This window comes from Mesoplodon mirus, assembly GCF_964341445.2.
Source record: "Mesoplodon mirus genome assembly, chromosome: 10".
Lineage (NCBI taxonomy): Eukaryota > Metazoa > Chordata > Mammalia > Artiodactyla > Ziphiidae > Mesoplodon > Mesoplodon mirus.
This window is the reverse complement of record NC_138986.1, coordinates 24,964,410-24,979,889: the sequence shown is the minus strand read 5'-3', so window position 1 is coordinate 24,979,889 and position 15,480 is coordinate 24,964,410.

The following is a 15,480-nucleotide window of genomic DNA, read 5'->3' as shown; positions in this document are numbered from 1 at the left end:
ACAAACAAACAACAACAACAAAAAATGCAGACAGCGTTTTAGTAGGTCTGGAGTGAGGCACAAGAGACTGAAGATCTGATAAGCTCCCAGGTGATACCAACACTGCTGGCCACAGACTATGCTTTGAGAAATGGGGGCGGGGGTCTGTCTCCCCTCCCCCCTCCCCCTCCCCAGGTACTGCTGTTGCTAGAGGGCCTTGTGGTACAGGGCAGTACTTCTCAAGTATCTTTTATGAAGTGAACCCTGCCTTCCTGGTTCTTACAATATCCATGGAACGCTGGAACTACTCTTAATTCAGGAATTTTGACTAAGTAGATTTACTTTTAAAAAATGGAAATACATTAATTTGTTGTACATTTTATTGCCTTTTTTCTAGAATAAATGATAAAGTGCACAAATCTTATGTGTATAGCTCCAGGAATTTTTACACACACACACAGACACACAGATAACTACCACCCATATTAAGATATAAAACTTTTCCAACCCTAGAAGGGTCCTTCTTGCCCCTTCCCAGTGAATAATACACCCTAAGGCAACCACTGTTTTGACTTCTATCCCCATAGATCAGTTTTGCCTATTTTTGAACTCATACACATGGAATTGTTTAACACACTTTTTTTGTGTGTTTGCCATCTTTGCTCATCAAGGCGTCTGAGAGATTCATCCATGTTATTGCATGTAGTAGTAGCTTGTTCTTTTTTTATTAGTGTGTAGCATTCCATTATATGAAGATTCCACAACTTATTTATCCATTTCAATGTTGATAGAAATTTAGGCTGTTTACATTTTGACTATTAAGAATAAAACTTGTACTTACCTTTTGGTGGGTATATACATAGAAGTACTGGATCGTAGAATAGGCATCTATCTAGCTTTTGAACTATATTTATAAAAAGGAACTTCTATTATGGGCTTGAGGAGCTAGTTATTTTTTCCAAATGCACAGTAAATATTCATATTAATAATATTAATAATACAATAAAATATTAATAACATAATTATTACTGTTTACCCATGTGCCACTTAAAATTATTTCACATATGTTATTTTGGTTTTTTTTGTTTTTTGTTTTTTTTAGTTTCTGCTTTATAACAAAGTGAATCAGTCATACATATACATCTGTTCCCACATCCCTTCCCTCCTGCGTCTCCCTCCCTCCCACCCTCCCCATCCCACCCCTCCAGGCGGTCACAAAGCACCGAGCTGATCTCCCTGTGCTATGTGGCTGCTTCCCACTATCTACCTTACGTTTGGTAGTGTATATATGTCCATGCCTCTCTTTCGCTTTGTCACAGCTTACCCTTCTCCCTCCTCATATCCTCAAGTCCATTCTCAAGTAGGTCTGTGTCTTTATTCCTGTTTTACCCCTAGGTTCTTCATGACATTTTTTTAAAATTCCATATATATGTGTTAGCATACGGTATTTGTCTTTCTCTTTCTGACTTACTTCACTCTGTATGACAGACTCTAGGTCTATCCACCTCATTACAAATAGCTCAGTTTTGTTTCTTTTTATGGCTGAGTAATATTCCATTGTATATATGTGCCACATCTTCTTTATCCATTCATCCGATGATGGACACTTAGGTTGTTTCCATCTCCGGGCTATTGTGAATAGAGCTGCAATGAACATTTTGGTACATGTCTCTTTTTGAATTATGGTTTTCTCAGGGTATATGCCCAGTAGTGGGATTGCTGGGTCATATGGTAGTTCTATTTTTAGTTTTTTAAGGAACCTCCATACTGTTCTCCATAGTGGCTGTACCATTTCACATTCCCACCAGCAGTGATAAAGCAGAAAAAAAGCCGTGGGCTTTGGAATGAGACACTCCTGAGTTGGACTCCCGGCTCTGCTGCTTTCTATAGCTGTGTGCTCTTGGTCAAATAATTTATATGATTTAAGTGATAGTTTACAATCTCTGAGTCTCATATTAATAAACTGTAACTTTATATTAATGGCGTGGATGAATCTTACAGAGATAGATGTTGAGGAAATGAAGCTGGAGCCCAAAGAGTATACATTTGTATGATTCCATTTATATAGGGTATAAAAATAAGCAAAATGTATCTTTGCCATGGGAAGTCAGGATAGCGGTTACCTTTGAAAGGAAGTAATGATTGGAAGAGGGCTCAAAGGGAGCCTTCTGGGGTGCTGGAAAAGTTTTATATCTTGATCTGGATAGTGGTTACAACCCCTCCCCCCTCGCACATATACGTTCATATACATGCAAACTTATATATATATACATATACAACATAATACTTGGAGTGCTTTTGCTGGTCAAGTTCTGTTTCTTGATCTAGGTGCTGGCTACACAGGTGTGCTCAGATTGTGAAAATTCATCAGGCTACATATAGGACATGTACTCTAGAGATGCTTTCCTTCTCTGTAAAAATGAGGATAATAATAAAAATAATGCCTACTTCAGAAGTTTGTTGAATGATGTATAAAAAGTGTCTGCTCAGTAAATATTAGTTCCTTTGCTCTTACTTCCCCATAGACTAAGAGGTGCAGCTAAAGGAAGAATTAGAACTTATGATGCAACATGAAAGCATCCACATTACAAAGTATTAACTTTATCATATTTACATTTTACTAAAAAAAAAAAAAAAGCTTTAGGGTAGAACTGATGAACAGGTGAGAGGGACTGACTGGAAGAAGTGTACTTTCCAGACTCATAGATGGGTATCTTATCAGTCAGCGTGCTCTAGAAAAACAGAATCAATATGATATATATCCATGTACCTATAGATTTATTTTAATGAATTGGCTTACGTGATTGTGGGGATTGGTAAGTCTGAAATTTGTAGGGCAGGCCAGCAGGCTGGAAACTCAGGCAGGATTTCTATGTTGCAGTCTTGAAATAGAATTCCTTCTCTGGATAATCAGTCTTTGCTTTTAAGGCCTTCAACTGATTGGACGAGGCCCACCCACATCATGGAGGGTGATCTCCTTTACTTAAAGGAAACTGATTAGAAATGTTTATCACATCTAAAAAATACCTCCACAGCAACATCTACACCAGTGTTTGTGTACCATAGCCCAGCCACTTGACACATAAAATTAACCATCACAGCATCTATAAATCCTGTTTAAAATTAAGAGTCAGTTATGTACTCTGCTTAAAAGGCCCTGACTAAATACTTAGTCAGAGCACATTAATCTTCTTGTAGATATTTATATCCATTCCAAGTGATATACGATCTTATTGTTTAATGTTGCATGGGCCACAGGCAATGATGCTAATCTTGGCTGAGTTATCTTAGTTATATAGGGGATTAGATATCTATGTTACAGCAAGAACATCCAATAGCTAGCTAAGTCTTCAGGAATTCTCCAAAACCTTGTCAGATCATATCATAGAAAACCCTCTCCCACTAAAATACTGGATATAATGGCATCCTTCAACCAGTGAAGGGATGGAGTTCCAAAAGCTTATTGCTTTTTTGTTGTTGTTGTTGGAACTTGGAACATGTTTTTCCCCAAAATAATGTTATAAATGGTGGCTATTATGTTCCCTGGCTCCCAGAAAAACCTAGATAGATAGTGTCTCCATCTGTGTAATTTTAACAATTCCTTTAGGTAATTAGCTTCACAATTAAGTTCCAGTTCACCTAGTCCCCTTTCTCAGACCTCCTGAAAGTGTCAGAAATGAGTGATCAGGTGCTCCTGCCAGAAAGGTCCACGGAGAAGTTCAACAAACAGAAAAAAATGTTTAACTGACAAATGGACCCAGGGATTATGTCTACCCCACAGACGTATTTCATTTTGATCCATATGTTTAAAAACAATTAGAAGCAGTTATTGACATTTAAAAATCAGGAGAGTTCTCAAAAAAACAGATTCCTGGATTCTCTTGAAAAATAAAACAGAACAGGAGATCTGATAATACTAGGTCAAGATTATGACACAGCAAACATTGGTGGGAACAAAGTAACAGTAGCCCCTGACGTCTGCTCACCAGTCACCAGAGTCCTCCCTGGCTGACTTCACTGCTAAGAAACCAGCATGGCCCTGTAGGCATCTGAGCTGTGACCTCTGTCCTAGAGACACTCTGTGACCCCTTGCTGGGGGCTCTGTCACAGATCCAGCATCTGTCAGTTGGGCATTATGGCCTCTATTTCTCTCCTCCTGTCTGCCAAGTAGATACACAGCACTAGGATCCCTGTCCCGTGGGAAGCCTGCTGCCCAAATGCTTCTCCATGTCTGGAGGAAGAGGCTTAAATCCTTAAACACTGGGGGCGGGGTGGTGGATGCTGGGGGGGTGGGTAGAGTTGAGAGGGGGAGGTTCTCTAGCCTTCCTTTCCTTCCTTACCCATCTGCCTGCTTTTCTCTCTTGTCTCCATTTCTTCCTCCTGCCTTTCTTCTCCCCCTTTGCTTTGTCCTCCCTCCTTCCCTCCTTTCTCTCTTTCTCTCAATCTCTCTCTCTCATTCTCTCTCTCTCCTTACTGTCATCCTAGCAGCAAGTTTTCTCCCCAACAGCTCCATGAGCGCAGGTCCTCCCTGGCTCCATCTGCTGGGGAGGGTCTCATGCTTGGGACCGGGGCGGGGACAGGGTTGGCACCGTTTAGGTAGAGCAAGGCTGGGGCCAGGGCTGTGGGTCCGAGTTAAGAGCAGGGGCCCTGGGGCACAGGCTGATGGGCACGGGTGGAAGAGGTGAGCCAGGACCATTTTCCCCTCCTTTTCCAGCCCTTCTCTTTGGGAGTCACTTCTCTTCTCAACGGTGACCGGGAAGGAGGCTTTAGCCAGAGAAGTTTCTCTCTTTTGACTCCTTCCTGACCTCTCCTTCTGATCTAGCCATTCCCATTCCTTTCTACTTCCCACTCCAAACAGTCCTGAGCACCTGCCCCTGGCAGGCACCTGGTCCAGATTCAAAGCAGGGGGCTGTGCTTGGTGCGGAGAATGAATAGCGGCCCAGGGCGCACACTGAGCTGTGGCATATCTGGAAGGAAGAGGGCGGAAAGGGACGTTCTGGGTAACCCTGGAAGGGAGAGCTCTTTCTGAAGCAACTTCGCCAGACTCAGTTTCCCACTGTGCACCGAGGGGTAAAGGGAGAGGCCTTTACTTTATGTATTTACCCCACATTCCTGGAGCATTGTGCCCTGTCACCCTGTGCAGGTGTGTTTCAATTAAGTAGATTATATGATCATTAAAAATAAACGCTTGGGCTTCCCTGGTGGCACAGTGGTTGAGAGTCCACCTGCCGATGCAGGGGACACGGGTTCGTGCCCTGGTCCGGGAAGATCTCACATGCTGCGGAGCGGCTGGGCCCGTGAGCCATGGCCGCTGAGCCTGCGTGTCCGGAGCCTGTGCTCCGCAACGGGAGAGGCCACAACAGTGAGAGGTCCTCATACCACAAAAAAACCAAAACCAAAAACAAAAAAACAAAAAAAAAAACGCTCAACAAAGCTAAGGAAATAGTTTCTCAAGTCCAATCTTCTTTCTTTCTGTGCATATCATGCCAGGGTTTCCAGAATTGTAGAAAGGGCCTTTAAAAATAGTTACTAATCGCTGCATATTACAGGGAAACAAAGACTGGCCAGATGTTTCAAACACAGGGTTTATTTTAATATAGTCAAAATAAATCTGGGCACCGTTATCTCTTCTCAACTGTGAGTATGTAATCAACACATGCTGCATGATGGCGCCTGTATTATGGTGATTAAATGGACAATCCACATTGTTAGTATTCAGTTAGCACCCCCAAATGTTTATTAAATGCTGACATACTGATGGAGCCGTGATTAGACTCTACATAAAACAAATTAATCAGACAGGTAACCACCCAGGCTATTCAAAGTAAACAATAATGCTAAGACAACACATAAAATAATGACCTTAGTCTGATAGGCATGGCATTTTCAGAAATGGCTGGGCTCATTCCATTTTACCACTAGTTTCTGTGGAAATATTAACTTCATTAAAGCTATGTCAGCTATAACAGGATTGGATTTTTACCTATATTTGTACAAAAATACATATATATACAAGCATTTTCTACATTCTCATAGAGATTGTAGCATTTTAAATTCCCATTTCTCAGAAAAGGATAAAATAAATGTTAAATCAAGTTTTATGAATCCCCTAATGCTCTTTCTTTATGTCTTTCAGTAAGGGAGGGGTGGAATCAGGAAAGCCTTCAAGAGGGATACAAGTTGCGTGTTAAAAGAAGAGTAGATGTCTGCTATGTTGACATGAGGGATGGAGGTTATTTTAGGGGAAAGATGAGAGAGAGAAAAGGTCTAAAAACACCAGACAACTTAGTGTAGCTCAGTTTGTCTGGAGTGCAGGATGGGAGCAGAATGGTCAGAAATGAATCTAGCAAGGCAAGTGTCAGATCATTTTCTAGGACTTAATGTTTCATTTGAAGATGCTGGTGCTTCATTCTACAGCCAGCAAAGGCCATTTAAAGCTTCAGTGGCAAGGTGAGACTCTAATAAGAAAACATTGGTACCAGAGAAATGGACAAACCAAAAGGCAAGGGCTCAAACTAAGGCAGTCATTGTAGGGATGAAGAAAATGGAAATGACAGAGTTGTTAAGGACATAAAGTAATTAGGGCTTGGGCACCACGTGGACATGGGGAGTGAGAGAAAAGGAATCTTGGAGAATGATGCAAGTTTCTGGGTTGGTTAAGATGTCAGGAGTGTGCTTGGCTAGGAAAGCTGGCGATGCAGTCTACTGCTGTTCTGCAGATTGTGACGTGGGCAGGGTTGCAGGCTCCTCCTAGCTTTCTGCTCTGCTTTCTTTAGTGTGGGCCTTTATCCTTGTGTTGTCATCTTGCTACTGTGAGAAGCATATGCTATCACATCTGTGGTCCAGGCTGGATGGAGAAGACTGGCCAAGGAGAAAAGGCTGAGTCTGCCCCATTTAAAAGAGTTTTCCTGGATGTCCCATCCCTGTCATTATAAGATGCATCAGCCAGACCTAGTTTGTATAGCCACCCTTAGTTGCAAGAAAGTTATTAAACTGCGTATATTGCCTCTCTGAACTAAATGGTTGTTCTGTTAGTGAAGAATGGATTTTGGGTGAACAACAGAAGCATTTTCTACAGGTGATCAGGTCAATGTTGGTTTCATACTCTGAGGCAGGAAATATAGAATGAGTAGCAGGCCTGAGGAGAAAGACAATGAGTTTAGTTATGGATGTGCTGTGTTTGAGGGACTGTGAGTCATCAGTTGTGATATTCACCTGGCATCTGAAAATCATGAGAAAGCACAAGTGATGATAGTTTTGGGAATCCTTAGCCTATAAATGGCAATTGACCTTTCTCAGCATAATAATAATTGTTACTAATTATATGTCGGGTTCCTTTAGGTGTTAAAGCAGATTGTTTATTTGTTTCCTAATAGCAGTAGTCTTCAAACTGGGTACTCCTGGGCATAGAACACTTTCCAAGGGGCATCCGAGCATACGTGGTTTTAAGGGAATCAACTTCTAGATTCTCAATACCCATACATACTCTTACTTGAAATTGATCAGCCTGAGAACTGGCTGCCATGTTTATGAAGGTTCTTCATTCTGATATCCCCTTTCCCAGAAGTCCTCTTCCCCTTTGAAAGGGAAAAACATGCCTCCACTCAGCTGGAATTTCATATTACATCACGTAATTGCGGATTTATTATAAGAAATACCATTATTTTCTTGTTTCATGATTTATTGTTAAAAATGAAAAAAATTAATTCTATTACCTCTGCATAATTTAAATCTTGACTTTACTGCTCTCAGCAATCTGTTTTATAAGATGTGCTTTATAATTTATTTCTCAATAGTTTTCATAATATTTCTTAAAATATATATTAATAGATTGAATTGAAGACAGAATTATTCTGAAGAGAGTAATTCTGATATGACAGCTTGTACCAAGTCAGTTAAATGGTGAACATTTTCCACAAATTCAGTGACCTAAATCTGTTGTTTTAGCTCATCAAAGTTTTGACAAAAAAATATAGTTAAAACATGTGATGAGATAAAAATAATTTTATTAAAAACTATGACCGTGCAAAGTTATATTAAATAATTTTTATTTTATCAACCCCTTTTGAATATATCTTATGATAGAAAGTACCTCTAAGTCAAAAGTAGCATGTATAATTAATAGTCATTTGATAAGTCTTGGCAAAGCTTTCCTGGTGAAAGAACTAATAACTGGATAAAAATTCTGTTACAAGCCAAGTGGTTTCCAATTCTTTTCTTCGAACAAAAATTGAAGGCAAACCTAATCAAGTTGTCATTTGATAGAACACAATAAAGAATTTTATAACAAATCACTAGGTGCTTTTGACATAGAACGAGTTCAAAGAATTGAATGACTGTGTTTCAGCAAAATCTTTTTTATTCCCAGTATATTTATCTCAACAAGATTTCTTAGTCCCTACATTTATACAAATCAAAAACAGGAATAAAAACAATGCCAAGTCTTTATTATATTAGTAATAATAATATTCATGGATGGATACATGAACTAACTTTAAAAACACACCCTCATTCATCTCATTAAGAGATGCATTTCCAACAAAAAAATTCTTTTAGGTTTAATAATTATCTACCTAAAGTGTCAGCGTATTGATTTTTTTGATCAACTGTGTACTAGTCATTGTAATTATAGAAAATTTTAACATTTAAAGCATTATGGGCACATAAAGCAAAAAAATTTCAGTGTATATACACATTTGCCTTGCAGATAATATGATGATCTAGAAAAGACTCGAACATAGAATGATATTACATTTGGATAAATTTGTGTGGAAGAGTTTGAATGGACTTAGCAAGGAACAAAGTAAAATTTCTGACTGCAAAATGGAATTTCTTGTTCAGCTCTTTTAAAAAAGACATGTGTGGGTATCAAATCGCTAGGATATTTAGATTCCATTGGCTACTTTTAAAAGACTGAGGTAACAGTTGTAATAATGCATCAATATTTAATGCACACTGGAAACGATATTCTTTGCAACCATTAAACCTTATGATAACCAGTACTCTTGGAATCAGGTTTTAAAATATGTGAAGAGGTACACAGTTTTGCAAAGTCTTTATGCAACACATAAGCTTTTTAGGTTGTGGAGCAAACTGTAACTTGAAGATCACTAATATATCCTATTGTCATTCATGGAAAGCTGGTCCTTCAGACTCTCCTGGGTTCCAGGCCCCATGTAGGTTGGCCATGCACAACACACATGTGTTTTCTGGGCCCCGCCCCTCCTCCAGAGCCACAGTTTTTCTAGGATGAGATATTATTGTGATGAGCTCTTTTGGGGCTCCTTGAAAGCTGATCCTGGGAGGCATTCTGAGGCTAAAGAGTGGCCAAAGAAGAGAAGCCAGGATGGACCTGGACGCCACACCTAAATGAGGTCTAGAGGTTTAAGTCTTCCAGTGAATTTGAAGTCAATTTCTGTTACGTTCAAGAGCAAGAGGACGGGTAAGGAAGAGCTTGTACAGGTGGCCACGGAAGGAAGTCAGGGGCTCTGAGAATGGACCCTGGCAGCCACCTCTCAAGTCTTCGAGGTCTGAATAAGCACAATAACACTGTTTGGCATAACTGATTTCTTAAAAAGAGAAAGAAATGGGTTTTTCGGTACTTATTTTAAAATTTATTTTATTGAAGTATAGTTGATTTACAATGTTGTGTTAATTTCTGCTGTACAGCAAAGTAATTTAGTTATACATGTATATACATTCTTTTTCATATTCTTTTCCATTATGGTTTATCACAGGTTATTGAGTATAGTTCTTTGTGCTATACAGTAGGAACTTGTTTAGCCATTCTACATACATAGCAGTTTTCATCTGCTAATCCCAGACTCCCAATCCATCCCTACCACCCCGCCTCCTTGGCAACCACAAATCTGTTCTCTATGTCTGTGTCTGTTTCTGTTTTGTAGATAAGTTCATTTGTGTCATATTTTAGACTCCACATATAAGTGATAGCATATGGTATTTGTCGAGAAAGGAATGCTTTTAATGTACAAGAAGATATGAAGAAAAAAAGAAGACATGAAGAATATTATGAGAAGAGTCCACATTCAACTTACTAAAAGTAAATATTACCACTTTATTATATTCGCTTCAGCTTTTTCCCAATTAATTTTAACTCTATCAGCAATATAGTGCAAGTTTTTTAGCTTAGGAAAGCTTGATACTTTGATGTGAAATAGATTTAAAAAAAGAAATTTGGGGGTTGCTCCTTGTATCCTTGAAATTTTTTTACAGTGAATTTCTAGTCCTTGATTGTGTGGGATTCAGAATATCTAATTGAACTATTCTGTTTTCTCACCATAACTAAGTGATCCTTGAAGTCCTTGAAGTATTATGAGTGTGCTCAAGAAACTCCTTTCTAGGTTACTAGTTCAAATCCAGCTTCAGATCACTCACTAGAGTGGCTGCAAAACAATTACTATTCATGATGTTCACTGACACTGTAAAAACCATCATCAAAGTAATTTAAAATATTGTCTGATTCCCAAATTTTATGATAAGCTCCACTCGCCAATCCAGGCAATGATATTTTTATTGTCAAATTAAGAGTGAGAGTGGGTGTTATGTTGAGTGTTTGTTCTGAGTTACATATAACCCAGTTCTCATCTCTACTTTGCATCCTCCTAGGACTGGTGTGTTCACTATGTGTTGTGGTATTTTGCCAGGTTTCACAAGGGAATGTTATGCCCCCTTCAATTAGAATCAGAGAATTTCGTATTTGTGGTCATGACCCATATGAAATACATTTTTTACTGACCCCAGTACACACACACATACACATTAGTACACAAATATATACATATGTATCCTACTGGGTTGAATAGTGTCCCCCTAAATTCATGTTCACCTGGAATTTCAGAATGTGACCTGATTTGGAAATAGGATTGTCACAGATGTAATAAGTTAAGATGATGTCATACTGCATTAGGCTGGGCCCTTAATGTGATATGACTGGTGTCCTTGTAGGAAGAGAAGAGACACAGAGACACATACACAGGAAGAAGGCCATGTGAAGGTGGGGACAGAGATTGGAAGATATACAGCTACAAGTTGAGGAAAACCAAGGATTGCCAGCAACCAGCAGAAGCTAGGAAGAGGCAAGGAGGAATTCTCCCCTGGAAGCTTCAGAGGGAACATAGCTGTGTCAGTACCACCCGGTTTGTGGTGTTTTGTTATACTAGGAAACTCTATTTATCTATCTATTGATCTATCCATCTATGTTTTCACAAAATAATGCTCACCTATATTATTTGTAATGCACTCTGATATTTTTTGTATACTCTTATTATATTTTGTTTAATTGTTGGCTATGATTATGTTGATTTCATTAGGATGCCATGCTCTTTTCAGTAAATCTACAACATGGCAAGCAGTGAACTAGATACTCCTAAAGGAGAGTGCTTGATATATTGGAAAATGTCTGGAGTGTTTAATAATTAATGCAAGAAAGAAAGCCACCATGGTCACTTGCATTATAATGGTATCATTATTACATTAATTAAAAGTCCCCAAAGGAGTTGAAAGTTTAGCGTGCTTCCAGAAGTGTGTGGATATTTCTGTGCCATGATTCATTCAATGGCTCCACAGAGAACACAAATAGGAAATTCACTCTTCTGCCCAACTCAGAGACACCTGAAACTACACTAATAGAGCTGGGTATAACTGTACACCTTTAAGTTTTAAAGTGAGAGGGACTGATTTTCAGCCAGATCTCACCAGTCAATAGATAAGTGACTTTAGGAGAAGTTAATAAATATCTCTGAACCGCACTTTTTTCATCTGAGAAGTACGGAGGATAATACAGTCTACCTCACACCATGTATAGTGTCAGGCATAGAGAAAGTGCTCAATATATGTGAGTTGTCATCTATTCCCTACTTATATCATACTAATGGGTTCAGAGAAAGGGTCAGTGGAGAGGTCACAAGGACATCAGGACCTGAAAAGGGAGAGGAGGAGATGCCTTAGGAAATAGAACTACCATACTACCCAGCAATCCCACTACTGGGAATATACCCTGAGAAAACCATAATTCAAAAAGAGTCATGTTCATTGCAGCTCTATTTACAATAGCCAGGACATGGAAGCAACCTAAGTGTCCATCAAGAGATGAATGGATAAAGAAGATGTGGCACATATATACAATGGAATATTACTCAGCCATAAAAAGAAATGAAATTGAGTTATTGGTAGTGAGGTGGACGGACCTAGAGTCTTTCATACAGAGTGAAATAAGTCAGAAAGGGAAAAACAAATACCATATGTTAACACATATATATGGAATCTTAAAAAAAAAAGTGGTTCTGAAGAACCTAGGGGCAAGACAGGAATAAAGACGCAGACATAGAGAATGGACTTGAGGACACAGGGAGGGGGAAGGGTAAGCTGGGATGAAGTGAGAGAGTGGCATGGACATATATACACTACCAAATGTAAAATAGATAGCTAGTGGGAAGCAGCTGCATAGCACAGGGAGATCAGCTAGGTGCTTTGTGTCCACCTAGAGGGGTGGTGGGAGGGAGACACACAAGAGGGAGGAAATATGGGGATATATGTATATGTATAGCTGATTCTGTTGTAAAGCAGAAAGTAACACATCATTGTAAAGCAATTATACTCCAATAAAGATGTTAAAAAAAAAAGATGCCTTAGGTATCACCACAGATGCCACAGAAAAGCAAGGTCCCAGGAGTAATGGTAACAACTGGTAATTCTTTTTTTTCTTTTGGCCATGCTGCAGGGCATGTGGGATCTTAGTTCCCTGACCAGGGATCAAACCCATTCCCCCTGCAGTGGAAGTGCGGAGTCTTAACCACTGGACCACCAGGGAAGTCCCAACAACTGGTAATTATTATATGTGGTTTTAATTTCTAGTCTGGCTAGATTTTGCCATGTTCAACTAGTCATTAACTTTTGCATTTGTTTCTGCATTAGTCTAGTAAACTTCAAATATTAGGATACAAGATGGGCTCTTATAACAAAACAGTGGCTCGAATAAGACAACAGTATAAATCTGTCACGTAACAGTCCAGAATTAATCAGGTCCAGGTCAGTGGGAGGCTCTGTCATCCTCAATAAGTGTCTTCTCCTTCCCAAAGCTCCTCATTTACCACACAGCAGAAAGGGGGACAGAGCAGGAGAGCACACATGCCTTCCTTTTGGGGGACACCACTCTGAAGAGGCATAAATCACTTTTATCCACCTCCCATTGGCCAGAATATAGTAATATGAGGACACCAAACTATAAGGGCTGCTGAGAGATATACTGTATGCCTTGGCAGTCATATGGCCCCTAGAACTTGGGAGTTCTAGCATTAAAGGGAAAAATGGATTTGGTGGACATTAGGTCTGTGCCATGGTTCCCCTTTGTTGCCTTCCACATATGCATATTCTTCTTCCCATACACTGAACACCTTCACTCCCCTAAAGGAGGCAATTCAAACTCCCTTCCAGATATTACAACCAGCTCCAAGTCCAAGAGCTCTGGGTGATGTGTGGTGTACTTTAGTTGGGCTGGCAAGGGAGCATTTGGTTTGTTGGCCCATAAATAAATAGAAAGTGTTCTTCCCTCCACCTATGCTCAAAATACAATGGAGAAGTAGAGACAAGGTAACTTCAGTAAATAATATCATTTGGAAAAGAGGACAGGAAGCACATGGTGAGGTCATTGGTGGATGGGAGTTATAAATTCTTCTTGCTCGGTAGGAGCTGTGAAAACTTGGGTGATGAACTAAGGTCCTTGATTAGACCCTGAATCTTCTCCTTGGGAGGAGCACCCCATCCATCACCCCTCAAGGTCCCTGGCTTTCCTCTCTTGGTCCATTAAGCCCTCTGACTGCATCTGAGGGGGGCACTGGAGAGTGTGCCTTCCCTGGGGCAGACAGCTTTTACAGTTGTATCTGTGGGTACAGGATTGAAGGCCTGGGTTGCTTTAAGGGTCCAAGAACGATATGGATCTGATGCCCGGGGGAGGTATTCTTCCTGAGACTGCCACTAGAGTCATGAATTCAAGACCATAGCTTTTCTGCTGTGTTCCAGTGGCCAGGAAACTGGAATCAAGACATCATCTTTGCTGCTCCAACTGTTCGTGACACTTAGGAAGCTGAGAACAGGCCCTTGAATGTTATTGCATAAAAAAATGACCAGAACATGGCAGGAATATGGCCTCTGCCTCATTTTTGCCTCCTATTTCTCACAAGATTGTATGCACTTGACAGAATACAACTCATATCCAGAACCCCAGCTGCAAGGGAGTTTTGGAAAGATCATTCTTAGATTTCTGATCGTTCCATCCAGAATGAGATGGGCTGCATGTTGAGTTAACCAACCCACAGTATCCATCACAAGGGTTATAACAGTGCATTTACTTAGATGAGGGAGTTCACTGTGACTCTCACTGATGTTAATTTAGGAGATCTTTTTGCAGTTAGAAGTCCTTAAGCCCTATAACTTGGGTGTGTGTGTGTGTGTTGGAAAATTCCAGAGTCTTTTTATGCACTGGAAAGGAATTTTTGTGAATGTCAGTGTGCAGTGGAAGGTGCTCCCAAGACCTCCGGCAAGATCAGGCCATACAGACTGAGCCCACACAGTTCTCAAGGGCCAGCACCGGATCCGTGAAATGGGAGAGGGGTTAAAGAGGCCCCATCATTTTGCCATTGGACTAAGGACAAATTAGGGCTTCTTGGACCTACTCTGGCATGGAACAGGAGTCATTTGCTTCTTCCCAGATAAATGGCAGACGACAAGATAGATGTTCCATGTTCTGGTTTCGTAGCCTTAATAATGGGATCTCCATGCAACAAATATAATATCAAGATCACTATTGCTGCTGCCGCCGCTAGGATGCCTCACTATTGATGCCATTATTAACACTACAACCCTCTCTACAATGAAATCTGGGCAAAGCGGCTGCCTGTTTGTCTCTCTAAAGTGGCAATACACCAAATGGTAATTTTGTAGGCTGCAAGATGGAAAAACTGAATTCAACTTTGTGGGTACCTTACCATGAACATGTGATTTGGATTTAAAGGATTATCTGAAAAAAAGAAAAGGATCATCTGCCTCATTTGCTCTTTTGTTTCTCAGGGACCACATTTAAATAATCAAGACAGATCTGATTATTAGTACTTTATCTTAAGGATTTTTCTTGTAACCTGATAAAACTACATAAATGATATGCTATAGATAACAAAAAGGCCAGCCTGTTTTTTTTTGTTTTTTTTTTTTTTTTTTTTTGCGGTACGCGGGCCTGTCACTGCTGTGGCCTCTCCCATTGTGGAGCACAGGCTCCGGACGCGCAGGCTCAGCGGCCAGGGCTCATGGGCCCAGCCGCTCCGCGGCATGTGGGATCCTCCCAGACCGGGGCACAAACCCGTGTCCCCTGCATCGGCAGGCGGACTCTCAACCACTGCGCCACCTGGGAAGCCCCAGCCTGTTTTTAAGCCTGTGATGTCCCAGCAAACAAAATTGCACAAATCATGCTTACTTTTCATATACTGAGGT